General features: G+C 55.7%; 1 protein-coding gene across 4 annotated transcripts in view; it reads right to left on the bottom strand.

Annotated features, from left to right (window-relative positions):
• Adgrg1 (adhesion G protein-coupled receptor G1) overlaps window positions 1–14,812 on the bottom strand; it is a 36,870-nt gene that overhangs the window by 15,151 nt on the left and 6,907 nt on the right. The window contains exon 1 of one of the 4 annotated variants that reach the window (XM_013119468.3): window positions 14,512–14,775. The exons of 2 other annotated variants lie outside the window; for them this stretch is intronic. The gene's annotated coding sequence lies outside the window, so the exon portion shown is untranslated. Of the gene's footprint in view, window positions 1–4,333; window positions 4,487–14,511; window positions 14,776–14,812 lie in introns of those variants that run through there. One more of the 4 variants, XM_013119471.3, reaches the window with a different exon arrangement.

Below are 14,812 nucleotides of genomic sequence, written 5' to 3'. Positions count from 1 at the left end.
CAGCAGCTGCACTTGGGCAGCATCAGAGCAGGGCAGGGCCGGCTGCATTTACCCGGCTGTGAAAGAACAAGCTCTGGACAAGGGGCAGCCCGCCTCTCCTGATCCTGTTCCGTCCTCATGACGTGGCACGTGGTCCCCAGCATTTGGCAAGGGGCTGGTCATCTGAGGGGCCTCCATAGCATAACCCGAAGAGGGAGATAAAGCCCATAGTAGGAAGGAGGGAGCCAACTGGTTTCGAGGCCTGAGCCTCCTATGATCAACCCAGGACCTCTCTGGGGAGATGGAAGAGAGGCCCAGCTTGTCCATCAGTTACTTTCTAACACAGGGATGTGGAATGTGTTCCTTGAGAGCTCTGGAGGCTCAGGGAGGGGACAGGGGACAATAGGGGCCTTCAGAGTATAAGCAGGCAGAGCTGCGATTGTGCGTGCCCACGAGCCCATGAGTGCACACTTGCAGTGCGCACTGGGTGAGGAGGGAGGTGAGGAAGGCCGGAGGGGGGATGACATTATCTTTGCAGAGGGGGAGGAGGCGCAGCCAAGGCCAGAGTGGGAGCAGGGCACATGGGCTGGCACAGGGAGGAATGTGTGGCCTCATCAAGCGCAGCGACGAGAAGAGCCTCCTTCTGACTCTTTCCCAGCCTGGCCATCAGGACAGCTCCCTGCTTACAAGTACTGCATATCCAGATGCTGACAGGAGATGTGTACCGGACCAGGGGACCAGTGCTGTCTCCCTGCTCAGTCAGAGCTCACTTGGCTGTGCCCACAGATTCAGAGCTCAACGCTTGTAAATGCTGGGCCCTGCTTTCTTCAGCTGCCCCGCGCCACAGTTGGGTGACTGACACCCAAGCAAGCTGACCCCTCCAGAACCTACCCCTCACTGAGAAGGGGCACTGGGGTCACAGGGCAGCACAGTGACTTCAGGCTTCAGGAATCTGTCTAGACTGCATGATAATAAAAATCAAGTTGGCACCTGCTGGAGGCTGGCAGGTTCCCAGGCCTTACCCACTAGGGCAAGGCTTATTTTCTGTGTTTGTTTGTTTGTCTCACACTTAGCCTGGGCTGGCCTCAAACTCACAGCAATCCCCCTGCCTCAGCCTCTCCAGTGCCAGGATTATGGTCTTGAGCCACCACACAGGGCACGGTTGCCATTCGAAACCCAGCCTTGCCACAGGACTGCACGGCTATCACAGGCTTCACCTTCCTGCGCTTTCCTGCCATGTCCATGAGCTGCAACACCCCTCCGCCAGCCCTGCCCCATGGGGAAACCAAGGGAGGGGAGATGTGGTCACTGAGTGCCAGCCAGCTGAGGGCCTGTGGCACAAAGAACTCGAAGCCTCGGCAGATGATCCTTCTACAGCTTCCTGTTCCTACAAGTAGACATCCACATGGGAGGCCCGGGGGAGGCCAAGGATCATCACCACGCAGGGACACGCTGGTCTTGGCCGCTCCCTTAACTGTCCTTACACATGCAGGCCCTTCCTGTGGTATGAACTTGTAACAGCTCCCCTGTCCTGGGCTCAGGCCTCTGCCTTCTCCACAGCTCCATGGGGACCAGTAAGTAGCAGACAGTATGTAGGGGCTCAGGAAGGATCTCTCCAGGATGGTGAAAGGGACTCCAGCATCCAGGTCCCCTCCAGCAAGCGCTCGGGTGCCGGCACCAGCAGGGCCATTGCCACATAGTGTCCCAGCTCTCAACTCTATAGTCCATTCACCTTCCACTAATTCTGGGACCATGCTTATGCAAAGACAGGGAACTTAAAATGCAAAGGGCTTACATCACTGTAAGCAATATCATATAGCAAAGGGAGAGTCACGCCATGACTCAAATCAAGCCCGTCTAACCTCAAACAATGATCCAGCCTCTGTGGTTACTGAGTCCCTTCCTTCCCTCGGGCTCCCTGGCCTTACTGTGGGGGAGCTTGCCACTTCTCTTCTGACTAGGGACTTTGGACCCTACTTTCTCTTATGCCTTAGCATAGCAAAGACTCTGAGAAGTCCTGCAAGAGAAACGGCACAAAGCTTACTGGGGCCAGGAAACCCTAAACCAATGTGACAGCAGGACCTTTTTCAGCATGGACACCTGTCATTCATGTGAAAAACAAGCCCTCGGATACCTGTACACCACACAGTAGCCTATCAGCACACAGTAGCCTAGTGCACGCATGTGTACACACACATACACAGTCTCCAGCCCGTCTTTCTCTGAGCTGTCCCCAAGGCTATTAGCTGGCCTAAGATGGGCCACTGGAGTCATTTAGGTTGCAGTAATCCCCAGGGCCTCTCATCACCATCTCTGACACTTCCAGGCAATGGGTCCCCTGTGAGCTTGAGGTGTACTCAGGCTGGTCCTGCCTCCCTTCACAGGCAGCAGAGGCTCGTGGGGAAAGGGCAGTGCATGCCTGATCCAAAATATTCCATTACATCCTCCCCTAGCAGGCTGGGTTTAGGTCCTAATCTCCAGCAACTAAAACACTGGGAATATTGGAGAGAGTGAGGAAAGTGACAGTCCCAGGATGTAGATGTCCAAAGCCCCATGCAATCTTGAGGCCAACTGCAGAGTCTGAGAAGCTAAGGGAGAGGGAGTGGGGTAACCCCCCGGGGACCTACGTCTGTCTTACCATAGTTAACCCAGTATGGGCTAGGGTGTGGGCAATTCAGGGACTCTCGTGCCAGGCCTGCTCAGCTGCTTGTCCTGGGTCTACCAAACCAGGCCAAAGCCAAGGGTCCGGCACACAGTCCTATCTAACGGTCCACTGTGGCCATCCTCTTGGGTTAGTACACGGAGCCAGCATCTGCCTCTCAGAGCTGGGTGGCAGCAGTTACAGCACAGAGGCCAGACAAACTCTGTGGCCACCTAAGTCTGGGATCTCAGGCCAGTCTACCTCTCAGTGGGCCTCAGTTTCCTGCTTTGCCAATGGGCGATATGACCCCTGTCCTCTGCCTGTCACTCGGGCAGATTCAGGGTACTTGCAGGTGAAGAAAGACCTTAACCACTGAGCTGGCGGTGAGGGAAAAAGAGGACGTCCAGCCCTGGCCAGAGTTTCCTCCCTCTCAGACGACAGCAGTCTCTGTGTCTGCTGGCCAGACTTTCCTCCCTTTCAGACCACAGCAGTCTCTGCGTCTGCTTGAAGTTCCCCTCTCCCATCTGCTTCCCTGAGTTGCCCAAGGCCACCCACTGGCTTTCTGGGGGCTGCGCTGGGCTCCCCTGACCCAGGCAGAGTGCCCATCTGTGGACTGTAGGATCTTTCTGTTCCCAAGGTCAGCTACCAAATCTCCCCTTTTCTCCACCTCCTTCCTGGCCCAGAGGCTGCCAGCTCAGGGACACAAAGCCAGGCAGCTCCCAACTATGACTGGATCCAAGGCCCCTGCAGGGAGGAGACAGGAGGCATAGACCAGAGCCCCCTCCCCGCTCCCTGAGCACACAAAGGTTCCCTCGGCTCCACTGTGACACCCACAAGCAGGAGCTGGCCCCTGCAGCAACACAGCTAGAGTCAAGAAAACGCTTCAGAAAGGCAGGGCAGGACTCAAAGCTCTTTGGGCAACTAATACATTTATTTGCTTGTGTTCTGAGATGGTGTCTCTCTATGTAGCCCAGCCTGGCAACGAATTTATAATCCTCCCGCCTCAGCCTCCCAAAGTGTTCGGATTTACAAGCCTGAGCCACCAGGGCTGGCTTCTAATCTTCTTAAAAACTCATGAGAAAAGGACCATGGCCCACCAAACTGTGAACATGAGGTCCCTGGGAAGCCAAGTCACCTGTCAGGGTCACACAGTGAGGAGTGGAGATTTCGTGGGGAACCGGGCTAGCCCCAGAAGAGGCCGGCTCTCGGATGGAAGGCTTACCTGCTGGCGAGAGCCTCTAGAAGTGACTGTGAAATGTTCTCCTTGGGTTAAACTGGCTGCCACCTGCTTGTGGCTTCAGTTCAAGGGACAGCATGAACTTACCCAGGTGACCAAGGATCACAGCTCCTCTGTGGCGCTTCCAGCCCTCCTCGTCCAGTTATCTCTCCCAACCCTTCTCTGAGACCTGCGCTGTGACCACAGCTGCAGCTGACTCAAAATATTCAGCTAGAGAGGGCGCGTGTGGCTACCCCCCAACCACTTCCTGGTGATTCTCCAGACTGCTGTTTGAGTCCCCTTAGAGGATCAGCTACGATGCCCCCAGGGTCCCTGGCAACCCACCACCATTATCTACACATCAGTGTCAAGAAAAGAGGGGATGCAGGGTTGCAGGAGAATGAAGAAAGGAGGCCGCGGAGGAAGAGAAGGAGATGGTACGGGGGGGGAGAAAAGGGAGAAAAAAGGGGATGAAAGAGGTACGAGTGAAAATCTACCTGGCGTCCTCCTCCAGGCAAAAGAGTGACTGGGCGAAGACCCCCTGTTTGCAGGCAGCAGACTACTGCAGCAAGGGACGCTCTCCCCTACTGCAAGGGGCCGAGGGTTTCATGGAAACCTGCCCCCCACAGTCACCACCCCCTTACTAGAGCTTCAAACAAAGGGGGTAGGCGGGAAGCTGAGCTGTGAAGACGGGCCTCCAGCGCCAAGGGGGAGGAAGGGGCGCAGGTGACAGCAGCCCCTGGCAACCGTTCCCCTGGCAACCGTTGGCAGCTGCGTGGACTGCGTCACTGCCTGGCTTAGAGCGCGGGCTCTCTGACTTGAATGTGCCAGAGTGTGAGTGCTTTTATCCTGAGGCTGCCTGGGCTAAGCAGGCACTGGCAGAGACAGGCTGGGTTCGTGTACCAGAAAGCAGGTCCTAGAGCGTAAGCCATCTCTCTTGAGAGGACTTCAAAGCCCCAGAGCACCCAGGCTCTCTACGGAAGCAGAATGGAAGACTATTGCATGGAATGTTCCAGTTACTCTGCACTGGTTTGTTTTTGTGTTGTTTTGTTTCAAGGGAGAAGCTTGAGACAAGGTCTTGCAATGTAGTCCAAGCTAGTCTTGAACTTGCTATCCTCCTGTCTCAGCCTCAAGTACTGGGATTACAGGTGTGTGTCACCACTTCTGGCCCTCAGCAATGACTTTAACACTAAACAGCATTAGAACACACTGGGAACCAGACCCTTGACCACACGATACCTATCGGAAGTTGGCACTTGTTGACTGCCTCCCTTTGGCCTTGACCATAAGCCAGGTGGAACACTCTCTGTCCCCTACCATCGGCTGCGGTGAACAGAGTGTATGCCATTCTTCCCTGGAAACTCCAAGTCTGTCTCCTCCTAGAAGCCTTCCCAGATTGCCACAGCTCACTCATAATCCCCTTTCTGAGCCAACTCAGGGATAGGGCTCCTCCTGCCTTTTTCCAAGAGCTCCCTGGCTGAAGTGTGAGCTCCTGGGCACCTCTATACTTGCCTAGGAAGAAAGCAGACAGAGTCAAGGCTTCTGGCTCCTTCACTGAGCACCTAGCACTGGTGTTTTAAGAAGCTCATTTCCACCACTCTGCATGGTGAACCGGCTTGAACCCATGTTGAGACAGGTCCCTAGAGGCTGGGGAGGGAGTGTGGTTGCTCAAGGCTACCTTGAAGCTGGGAAGAGCAGGTTTTAGATGTCAAACACAGACGTCTGTGCCTCTAAGCGCCCGTCTTACCCTGTGTAGTCCCATCACCAAAACCACGCAATCTCCATTCGATCTGCAGGGCAGGATGCTCACTTCCTTCTGCGTGGGCACAGCTCTGCCCTCTGTGGAGCTTCCCTACCCAATGAGTCAAAGGGGAAAGGCATCCGACCCTCGGGGGTGACCCCTGAGCTTTGGACAACCTCGAGTGAGAGTGGAGTGGTGTGCAAAGACCTCCAGCTCCAGGTCAAGTGCAGGGTGAGGGATGCCCAGGCTGAGGCACAGGTCCCAGGCCTCTGCCGAGTGGTGGCAAGCCCTTCCCCAGAGCACCAGTGGGAACTCCAGGGGATCCCACGCGTCAGGTGGAAGGACTGGCAGCAGACCCTGGGAAAGGCGGCAGGACTTGGAGCCCCGGGCACAGCAGCCCGGTGCCTCTAGCCCATGGACCCAGGCCAGCAGGCTGTTGCGGTCAGGAGGCCACTATTGTCTCGCTGCCAGAGTCTAGGACTGTGCAGGCTCTATTTTTGGGCCTGGAGGAAGAGGAAAAGAAAGCAAAGAAAGGAGCTGCTGTCCTGGGTAGGGGTGGGGGTGGAGACACCTTCCCTGCCTCCAGAAAGAACTCCAAGGCCCACTAGCTGGGAAGGTAGCCATGTAGACCCTGGGACCTCAGAGAAGCTGGCAGGGTGCTGAGGCTCTGAGGACCCAAGGGGAGGGACCCCAGCCCTTTACACTCATTGTGATCTCTTGCTACTGCCAGAAGCAGGACACAGCCTCATTCCCATCCACAGCTCCCGGGCCTCCTACCCATCTTCAACCATCCATCTTCAACCACGAGAGACCTGACGCGGCCAATCGCTGCTCAGAAACCACAGCCCGAGTTAGACCAGCTTTGCGCTCACGGAGCTTCTAGGATGCTCTGGGCCGAGGGGGGGGAGAGGGTCAGAAATGTCTGTCACATGTCCGAGACTCACAGAGCAACACAGCTGCCAGCACAAACCAATGACCCCATTCCGGCCCCCCTTCTGCCGCCTCCTCATAGGCACCAAGTCCGGTGCACCTCTACCTCACCTCAGGGTCTTTGTACAGGCTTTCCCCTCACCACTGTGTCCTTTCTAGGGCTCCCCTCCGACTGGCCTTCTTGGGCCTTCACTGAAATGTCCCCTCTCCTGAGATGCCATCTGTGACTCCAAATTCAAATTGTCTTCTGTGTCCATCGTGGCGTTGCTAGTCACCTGGCTTTATCTGAAGGCTCTTGGTCGTCTCTGAAGGGCCCTGCCGTCAGCTTGCTTACCAGTCTTCGGTGGCGTTGGCTGTCTTTTCTCCTTAAGGTTATGGTTGCTGTCGCTCCGATTTTTCGGTTATGTGTACATGCATGTTCGTTTCTCTGTGCATCTGTGCATGTGAGCACGGGCGCTTTGGAAGTCAGAGGTATAAGATGCCCCTGTGGCTGGAGCGGCAGGTGGTGGCGAGCCGCCTGGCATGGGTGCCAGAACTCAAACTCAATGCCGCTGGGCCGCATCTCTCCAGCCTGGCCGGCTGTGCACAGCTGACATCCCCGCTGATGCAGCGCGGGGACCACAGCAGGTGCCCAGTGCTGCTAGTTGAGCAAATGAGATGAGCTGGGGCTCAAGCCCAATACTGCAGATCCAGGCTGAAGGTATCTGCTGGAGGGGCGGAGCACTGAGCTGTCCCCAGCCTCTGACTAGGGAAGGAGTGCCGCATCTCTGCCTCGGGTTGGGCCAGTGGAGGGATCCCAAGACCACTAACAGCCTGAGAGCTGAGAGAGTCGGGAACTCTAGGCTAACTTCCCCTCCAGCACACAGTAGCATAATAAAATCTCTGAGAAGCGCTGCAGCACTGGGATTCTCTTACTCCTACCCCACCTCAGGGTGGGATGGGGGAAGTGGTGGGGGGCGGGAGATACTCCAAAGGCTTCTGGATGACATAACATCGGAAATCCAACTAGCAACTGTGAAGACCAAGCTCCAGGTTTTCTCTTCACACACAGGCAGTGTTACCAACCTGTGTCCCTCAAGGGTCTGCTCCTGTGGCATGGGATTAGGGAGCCCAAAAAGAAGTCTCACTTACAAAAGTGAGGTCACAGTACCGTTAATTTCATGATACATTCCCTGCTGGGTTCCTGCGGGAAGCAGGAAGTAGGTGCTGGGGTATAGGAACCCAGGATGGGTGCCTCTGAACACTAGGACTGGGCACACAGACCAGCGCTAGGTCACGGCGGGGACGAGCCTGTGAGCCCTATGACATGCCCCTGCCTCCACACCTTCACTGCCACCTGTGGGGAGGGATTCTCCTTCCCATTGTGCCGCTGAGGAAACAGGCTTGGAGAGAAGCTGTTTGCCCAGAGCCACAGACCCTAATACAGTCTGTGACGCCTTCGTCCACGGGTCCCTGTGGTCCTGTGGCAGCACCCCCCACTCTTGCACTGGCAGCCCTGCAACACAGGGTGTTAGCCCACCATGCCGCTCTGCAGAGGTGGAGATGGAGGCATAGAGGGATTGCAGCACAGCCCTGAGCCTCACAGCTGAGGGACTGGGCCAGACCATCCTTCCACACTCACGTGGTGTGCGAACAGCCCGTCTCCACAGATCACATTTGCTGCAGCTCTGAACCCTGGTTCCCCTAGCAGGGGGACAGAGGTGGCAACCCTGCTTATGCCGATACCCATGCATGGCAAGGTCTCCAGAGAGAAGTGCCAACTGCCTCCCACAAACTCAGCTGGTACTGGTGAATCCTGTGCCAGGCTCAGAGGCTGGACCCTACCATCAGAGATTCAAAATACGTACACGAGGCAGAGGCCAGAAGAGCGTGGAGCAAGTGTTGGCGAGGAGGTTCCTTACTGCCCTGCCCACTGCCCACAACCCCAGCAAGGTGGCATCACAACTGATGTTGGGTAGGGGGGCAGCCAGCACGCCTGCCCAGGTTCAATGATCCAGAGGCCCCAGATTCTGCAGGCGGCTGTGTGCCCTTCCCGCACAAAACAACTTTCCTCACTTCCAGTCCCTCACATGCTGTCTTAGAAAACACCCCGGAAGGTGTAGTCAGAAGCACCAATGGTAGAGCTGGGTACAATGACCAGCAAGGTAATGGTGGGGCATTATGTCACCCGCAGACATCACCCGTTGCTGGGTAACACTAACAACTCTGAAGGACATGGTGCCATCTCCCCAGGGTTGGGAAAGCTCATGCCTGGAGCAACTGTGAAGGCCTCATGATCCCCCCAAGGCCCTGCCATGGCTTCTCTGGCCACGGAATACTTGAAAGGATGGAGTGCTCACAGCCTGCAGTGGGAACAGACGTGTGACAAAACAGGAACAAATCTGACCAGAGGCAAGTGACCAGGTCCCTGCCGCCATGAACCATCCAGGGACACCCCTCCCCAACCTGCTTCATCGTCTCTGAAATGTGGATAATAGTTAAGCCTTGGATGAGCAGAAGTACCAAACACAGAATGAGGACGCTGGGCAGTAAAGTGATGCTGAGGGGCAGGCTAGCGGCCAGCCCAAGACATTTGGCACCTGCCCAGAGGATGACACAACAGACAGGAATCAGGCCCAGGTTCCGCAAGACTCAGCTGCCCGACCAACCTCTGAGGTCCACCCCTCACACTTGTCAGCGTCAAAACAGGTGGGTCAGGGCAGATGTCGCCTACCACAAGGTCAGAAACCCACGCTTCCAGACACAGAAATGGGCTTGGCTGGGGATGGCCACGCAACCCAGGCCCCAGGGACCAAGGGAACTCATTCCAGAAGAGGAGTAACAGAGGGAGCTGCTCAGGGCAGCAGCCTGGCTGGAACCCAGGCATCCCTTCTGAACCCAGGAAAGCAGCCAAACAGGCCAAGATCTAACAGTAGGTGATGCCTAAATGTCGCCTCCCCTTGCTATGCCTTTTCAAAGGGGTCTCCCATCCTTTGCCCCCTGCACTTGGAATTCTAAAGAGAAGGCTCAGATAAATGACGGTAGAGCTAACTGTGAAGTCATCTCTTTCGAAGACTGCAGAACACAGGGAACCTGATGGCCCTTAGTTGTGTTATAATGGGCTACATTCCTGCTACTACTAAGCAGCTGTGAGTCAATGGACACAAGCAATAATCTACCGTAATATTTCTCTTGCAGACAAGTAACACCTGACAGGTCGTGAGAGTTCTAGGAGGTCAAGGTCAATGGTGATATTCTCTAGAAAAAGGAGGACAAGACACCGTAGACAGCAAAGACTGTTCACCATGTAGTCTATCTGTCCACCGTCTTAATGCTTCTCTCGTGCACCCAAGAAGCCCAGACGGAACCTGGGGAAGACAGCCTCAGAGAAGTGTCTCTTGGCTTTCAGGTGGCATGCAACAGGGACGAGTCTGGCAGTAAGACCCCAGGTTTTAGGAAGCAGGATGGAGTCCCAGACAGGACAAGCCTCAGAGCAGCAACCAAGACCCTCTCAGTGGGATATGTTTACAGAGTGGAGCCTTCCTAAAGACATCTTTGATCAGGGGCAGACAGTTGCTCTAGGATAAAGTCTCTGCTATTTCCCCAGAGAAGGCTCCAGAATGGTATCCATAGCAGCACAGCACTTACATAACAGGGAACGATGCACTTAAAATCTCATGGCTCCCTCCGCCTTCTCAAGATGTCATTTTCACTAAAACTAAAGAAAGGCCAGTCAGCAATGGCTCACGCCTTTAATCCCCGCACTCAGGAGGCAGAGGCAGGTGGATCTCTGTGAGTTCAAGGCCAGCCTGGTCTATAGAATGAGTTCCAGGACAGCCAGGACTACACAGAGAAATCCTATCTTGAAAAACCAAAAGAAGAAGAATGAGAACAAGGAACAGCTTGGTTAACACACCTGTCTAAGGTCACACAGCTGCTGGCACTGAGATGGAACCAGGCAGCCCCAGAGCCTACACTGTCACCTGTGCACCTCTCCAGGGCACCGCCATACTGGGAGACAGAGAAGGTGTTGGGCAGACGGGGATGAGGCCTGCTCCTCCTGAGCCCTGGGGACATGTAACTACCTCCCCCCCCCCACAGGCCCGTCTGGAGATTCAAGTATCTTCATTCTCCCCTTACTGTAAATAAGATTCAGGGCAAGGACGTTACTTGCTAGACATGGTGGCACATATTTGTAATCTCAGCACTTGGGAGGCTGAGGCAGGAGGATCACGAGTTTGAGGCCAGCCTGGGCTACATAGTGATATCCTGTATGAGAAAGAAAAAGGAGAGGAAGACGGAAGAGGAGGGGAGAAGGGAAGAGGAGAGGAGAGGGCCTCTTGTTCAAGGTCACTCTTCAAGGACCTGAACTTAGCTGTAACTCAAGCACCCCCAAGCACCCGAGCAGAGCTTCCTGAGGACTCGCAGACCTGCAATGTGCTAGCAATACATCAGCAGCCTGTGTTCCGGCAACAAACCTTGCAAGAAACCGACGGTCTGGTAATTCACATGCACAGACAAGGAAACTGAGTCCCAGAGAAGCTGTGCACTTTGGCAGTGTAATATGAGTCTCTGGTACCTGCCCACTTTCTGCCATGGGAATTGAGAATCCAGGCAGATATTGCTGGAAGGGAGGAAGAGGCCTGAGGACAGAAGGCAGTAAGGAGAATCTTCTATCTCATCATTTTAGAGTCAAAGTGGCCCTGAAACAGGGAAAGCAGGCTGAAGCTATCAGCCACATTGGATGCATCAGGGGACCAGAGCTGGCTCTAGGAGAGCTGGTCCCTTATCCCCAGCCCATCTCCTACTAATGTGGAAAGGACTGCCTGTGGATGCTGGATGCTCTGCCAGCATCTCCCAGTAAAGCTCTTATTTCTGCCTGCCTGGAATTGCACTCCACACATCGCCAAGGTCAGTGCCAGTCCAGGATCTTGGTGCCCAACCACGCTAGCCTTCCTGCCGACACACAGATCGGGCTAGTCGGGGCAGGCTGACTTGTTCCAGTGTCGGCTCCCCCACAGGCAGTGGAGATAAGGAAAAGTGACGTCTCTGACTTTGGTATGCCCATCTGTCCAATGGGAGAGAGAGGCAAATGCTAACTCCCCGTTATTCAAGTGCTAGTCTAAACGTTTTCACATTAACTCTGCCATGCTCAGAGCAGCCCCTTGAAGATATGGTTAAAGATGAGGAAACAGAGGCACATGTCCAATCCTACACAACCAAAAAAGGTACATGCTAAGGTCTCTTTGAGCAAGCCTGCCTAAATCCCATCACCAAACGCATGGGCTTACCAGGGGCAGGGTATAAGCATATGCCCCCCCCCAACAATTAGCTTAGGACCTAGACAAAGACCTCCTTGCATCCCAAGAGAGACAGAGACAGCAGTGGGACCTGGAGTCCCAAAGATTCAGATCCCATGCTGAGGAAGCCTCCTCACCCACATTTCATGTCTTTAAAGTAAGCACTGAGCCCAGATTGGAAGGTTCAGGACTTTTCCAATTCAGGCTGGGTTCTCAGGGAACTTAGAGAATTTAGGACACATGGGGCCTAGAACTGTGTCTCAGACCACCTCATGCCAGGCAGGCCAGTGGTTAGCAGCAGGATAACTGTAGTCCCTCTCCTCGATAGCTCAACCTGATCCCAGAATCTACAGGCTCCTCAGGGGGCCCCGGCAACTCCAGACGGGGCGGGAAGTCCAGAGCCTGGAGCAGGGACAATCTCTCAGCCGAGCAAGGGATGGCTTGCCAGTGTCCCACCCACTGCATCTGAGAGGCCCTTTGTGCCAGCTCTGCCCCACCCCCTATTTGCCATCTGCCAGATCCCTGGGGGCTGGTCACCCTCAGCTGCCGGGTGCACTCACATGATGCCCCCATCTGATGTGAGTCAGAAGGCAGGGCCACCCTGCGGACCAGGGCCAGCGTATGAAGCCCTCAATCACACTTCCCCAATCCCCCCAGTATCTCTAACACCCCTCTCAGGGCCCTGCCCCTTCCCTTCCCCTAGAAGCTCACCCCACATCCCCGTGAGGGTTAAACATCCTCTAGCTAGGAGGTCGTCTACGGTGGCCCCTTCACGGCTGTCCTGCCCGTGTTGCCTCCGACCCTTGCCATGCAGGATCCTGATTACGCTGGCCATTCCACAGAGCACACTACCCATCACAGCTCTATCTGCTCCCTTCTCTCCCTCCCTCCCTCCCCTAGGACTGGGCTCTCACCTCCGCTTCCTTCTCCTTAGGCAGGAAGCCGTCCCTGAGCCTGAGGCTCAGTCTGGCAGCCAGGGGCTGAGTAGCCAGCCGGTCCAGACCCGCAGCCCTCCTCCTCTGCCCTTCCCACCTGTTGCCCAGCGCTCTCAACACCGCTTCCCCTGCACAGAAGACTGAGATCCTCTGGCACGACACCGAGTATGCTGAAGTGACCCATGTCACGCGGCAGTACTGTCGCCAGCCCCAAGCCCCCCAGCTTTCATTGTTTCCCCCATGCTCTTCCCATACTGTATTCTCTGCCATGGACATCCATCCATGCATTTTCAGACGCAGCTCCTCCCCTCCCCTTCTGCCTAGTTCAGAGCCGGATTCACTCCTCTTCCTCACAGACCTCCAGCTCCTGCCCTCTCGTCTGGTGCGCTCATCTCCCTCTGCAACCTCACCTCCTCATCGGCCTCCCTCTGCAAACAGATGGAGATGCCACCTCAGACAGCCTCCTAATCAAAGATCACACCTGCAGCCAGGATCCCCCTGCCTGAGACTCTTGGAGTCAAGTCCCTGGACTGTGGAGGCTGTGTGACAAGGATCACCAGTTTAGCAACCCAGAGAGAGGCCGAGTAAAGTGGTTTTGACCAAGGTGGGCTGTGTCTCAAGTTCCTGGGGCTCTAATAGCAAAGGGAGATAAGGTCTGCTCCCCCTCAAAGCTCTGATGGGGCAGGGATGGTCACACCGGGACTAGCCTGCATTCTGGGGACCCCTCAGCAGCCTGCAGCTCCCGATGGCCAGAGCTGCCCCTTCCCAGAGTCTCTGACTCCTGGGGGCCTGCAGAGAGACGGGCCACCTGTAAGTTCCAACTGACCTTAATTGTCTTGTTCCTCGCTGTTCCCTAGGACAGTAGGGAGCACTCAGTAGGCACCGAGTGAATGCTTACAATAAGCCACCTCCCTGGCCTTCTGAAGGAGGCATACAATTTTCCTCACTCATGTCAGCCATCGCACGCCACAGTCGCTTAAGAGGGGGACGGGGACAAAAGGGACTCTGCCGCTACTCACCCCACCCCCTCAGTAAAATGAGCCCCCTGGAGGCCCTAACGGTCACCACCAGATGGCTGGCTGGAAAGTGGGGAGGACAGGAACCCTGCCCGCATTCCCTACACCAGGGGAAGGGGGACTAAGGTCCTATCAGGCCCAAGCAGCTGGGGGCCCTGAGGTCTTGTGGTTAAGGGTAAGGAGCTCTTGGCCCCTCAGCCTCACGCCCGGGACTCTTACTCCAGGTGCCTCCTGTTCAGGCCAGATGCTGCACCCAGCCTTCCTTCCTGGGTTTCAGGTTGTTAGACCACTCTGGGTCTCGGGGGAAGGGGGGTCCTGTCCCTGAGGGAAGCTATAGGGGAAGTCCACCACAGTGCCCTCTTCCGGAGCCTGGCTCTGCATCTCTGCATGCTGTGTGACCTCAGGAGAGCCGACTGCCCTCTCAGAGTCTCATGTCCCAATAGGAGAGGAGATCGCTGTAGACAAGGCTGGCCTTGAACTTGAGAACCTCCTGCCTCTGCCTCCCCAAATGCTGGGATTGTGGATGAATGCCACACCCCCTGGATGAAAACAGAGTTTGAAAGGCCCAGAGCGCAGATGCCACACTGATGGGCCCAAGACCCTACCACTTGAGCCTTGGTTTTCCACAGGTCCAATAACAAATGGCTCTAAAATCTCTGTCCCTTCTGATCCTATCTCCTTTCTAGGCAGCTTTCAGTTTATACACATTTCTATGCTAGAGGCACCCCCACAGTTGTACTCATCTGAGTTAACGCCCCCCCAAGACCCCCTTACCTTCTACAGTCTCTTCTTAGCTGCCGCCCTTAGTCCAGGACCTGGTGCCAGGCAGAAGGCTCTGGAAGGAGCCAGGCAGCTGGACCAGCTGTCAGGGTTCACCTCCAAGGCAGAGTCTGCCAGTCTGGGTCTCTCGCGGGTGAGAGAGAGAGAGAGAGAGAGCGCGCTAGCAAGGGCGCTGAGCTTGGGTGGGAGGCTCCGGCAGCCCTCTCCTACGGTCAGCAGCCTGAAGAACCCGAGGGAGGGCTGGGACACCCTCCTGCCCTAGCTCAGCTCCTCCCTTCAGGCTGGCGATGAGATG

This window comes from Mesocricetus auratus, unplaced genomic scaffold (assembly GCF_017639785.1).
Source record: "Mesocricetus auratus isolate SY011 unplaced genomic scaffold, BCM_Maur_2.0 Super-Scaffold_100714, whole genome shotgun sequence".
Taxonomy (NCBI): domain Eukaryota; kingdom Metazoa; phylum Chordata; class Mammalia; order Rodentia; family Cricetidae; genus Mesocricetus; species Mesocricetus auratus.
Note: the sequence above shows the minus strand (reverse complement) of the source record. Positions and strands in the feature narration are given on the sequence as shown.